The sequence below is a fragment of the Miscanthus floridulus genome, chromosome 11 (assembly GCF_019320115.1).
Source record: "Miscanthus floridulus cultivar M001 chromosome 11, ASM1932011v1, whole genome shotgun sequence".
Lineage (NCBI taxonomy): Eukaryota > Viridiplantae > Streptophyta > Magnoliopsida > Poales > Poaceae > Miscanthus > Miscanthus floridulus.
Genome location: NC_089590.1, coordinates 71,452,680 through 71,455,374, shown reverse-complemented (window position 1 = coordinate 71,455,374; position 2,695 = coordinate 71,452,680). Strand labels below are relative to the sequence as shown.

The window sequence follows — 2,695 nt, the reverse complement described above, 5'->3', positions numbered from 1 at the left end:
CAAGCTAGCTACTACTCACGAGCAAGCAATGAGTGGGCAGGGCTCGTCGCTTACTATTGGCGAAAAGATCATTGGAAAGTTTTTGGTACCGCGGGACAGGACAGGACACTCCAGTGGCACGCAAATGATGCGCCGGTGTAGTAGTGTACGGCGCAAATCGAGTGCCAGCGCCGGATGCGCCGGCCTCCGCCGTGGACCCTTTGTCCGCCGCTCCTCCGCGTGCTACCGGAATATGGGTCGGGGATCCGCGTGCGTCCCCAGAAAGGCAGGAACCAACCCTCCCCGACGACCCAGCGTGGACGAACGAAAAAGCGTTAGGTTGAACTTATCTGTCTGCCTTATATATTATGGTATAATATTTTTTTCTCATAATAAATTAGCGAATAATATTTTTTGATCTGACTTTTTCAGTCAGAGTAAACGAAAACGGCATAGCAACGTAACGGAACAGCCGTTACTGCAAGTTCGCAGCGACACAAACGATGCCCGTCGCCGCCCTGCAGGCTGCAGCCACTCCAGGTCTCCAGCCGGCCAACACAACGCGCACGCCTTCCTCGCGAGTTGCTGCTCCACCTATAAAACCCACAGCCTCTTCTGACCCGCCCAGTCGGCACGGGCGCACGGCAAAAGGCAGCGGAACAACACACCCACGAATGATGGCCGGGTACCGCCGCGCCATCTCGTTCCCGGCCCCGAAGCCCGCGGCGGACGGCGCCTTCGCCCTGGCGACCGCGAGCGACAAGCTGGCCACGTACCGCATCCGGTCGTCCAGCCTCCCCTGCCGCTTCCACCCGCTGCTGCTGCAGCTGGACGACGACGTGGCCGCGCTGCGCCTCGTGATCGGCCAGTCGTCCCCGCCCCGCGGCCCGTCCGCGTCCGCGGGCGCGGGCGCACCGCCGCCGCCGCCGTCGGCGTCGTCCGTGTCCGCGGCGGCGTCGCAGGTGTGCCGTGTCCTGGTCTCGCTCTCGGAGCTGCTGCACCACCCGCAGGCGCAGGAGCCGATGCGCCGCCTGGGCCGGTGGCCGCGCCTCGCGGAGCGGCTCCTCGACGACTTCCTCCGCCTCGCCGACGCGCACGGCAGCTTCCGCCAGGCGCTCGTCGCGCTCGCCGCGCTCCAGGCCGAGACGCGCGCCGCGCTGCGCCGCGGCGGCGACCCGGCCAGGCTGGCGTCCGCGTCTCGCGCGCAGCGGCGCGCGGCGCACGACCTCCCGCGCCTCGCGGCCGCCGTGCACGCCGTGGCCGCCAGGGCCCCTGCGCCGCTCCCCGAGGGCCTCCCCGCGGACACCGCGGCGCTCGCGGCCGCCGTCGCCGACGCCACCGTCGCCGTGGCGTCCGGCTCCGCGGCCGTCTTCTCGGGCCTCTCCTCGCTCTCCAACTCCGCCGCCTCCGCCCCCGTCGAGGTCGCATCCACGCCGTGTTGGGTCACCGCCGCCGCCGCGAGATTCGCCGGCGGCTCGTCGGACGCGCCGAGGACCAGCACCCGCCACCTGCATATGGTGGGTGGCCGACCTTGTGCGCTGGATGTCGCGCGCCAAACGGCGGTCCGCCGAGAAGCAGAACGGCGGCGGACGACGAGGACGAGTCTTCCACCGTGCAGCTCCGGTCCGAGGCGCGCATGAAGCCCGAGGAGAGGGCGCGGAAGGCGGCGTTCGAGCGGCACGAGAACTTGGAGCGGTGCATCGCCAACGTCGACGGCAGCGGCGAGAAGGTGTTCCGAGCGTTGGTCAACACCAGAGTGTCCTTGCTCAACATTCTCAGCCCGGGCTTCTGATGTCCGCTGAACCACTCGAATTGAAAATTTCAGAATTTGATCCTAGCTCGCGTGCTTGGACAAAACCTGTACATATACGCCACGTTCGATTAGCTTATAAGTCGTACTTTTTTCAGCAAATGAATATATTTTTCTCTAGCAATAAATCAGTTAACGGTATTTTCAGTCATAGTTTATCTGGTACAAACAAACAGGCCAATAGGAAATACCGTCCTGGAGCCAATCTGTTCGTGTTCCTTCACCTGCATCTTTCAAGAGATTTGATTTGAAACCGGGCGTTCTGAATTGCAAAAAGTCGCAACTTTTGACTCTGTGTTTGTCAACAACCGATCGAATCCTAATGCAGTATTCTTCCTCGAAGTCTTCGTTATCCAAACTCCGGAGAGGCATCTAGATTGATTGATGCCTATTGAGATTTTTGGAAAACAGAATATACCATGTGTGACCTCGGCGAATCCGCTGAAGAATTTCGATCGTCCAGGGCTTCCCGCCACCGTACGTTCATCCTTAGGCCTATCTTAATTCATATGTATTGAACTCGATTGAATTGAAATTAAACTAAGTTCTATCCCAAATTCCCAATCCACTTCGACATATGTGAATTGTAGTAAATATAAGCTCATCCAAACAAGGTTGAAGAAGAATGCTCGTGACAAAGCGTTGGATCGCGTTATTGCTCATCCAAAGTGTGCAGACTGCAGAGGTTGTCTGCAGCCGAACCGAACGACTTTGAATCTGATTCGCATATATAATGTAGTTATTAACTTATTATGTACTAGACGAAAAGCCAAGAATTTCACGGCTAGCCAGCCGGAGATTGTAACATCACGCACGACACAGCCTGCACGGCTGCACAGTACTACAAAGTATTATCCAGTTCACCGGTGCCCTCGTGCTGCCCTGTCGCCTGAATGTTACTGTCGT

The 2,695-nt window shown here is 59.3% G+C and overlaps 1 pseudogene; it reads left to right on the top strand.

Annotated features, from left to right (window-relative positions):
- Positions 1 to 617: 617 nt before the first annotated feature.
- LOC136494831 (uncharacterized) lies at positions 618 to 1,937 on the top strand (annotated as a pseudogene).
- Positions 1,938 to 2,695: the final 758 nt, after the last annotated feature.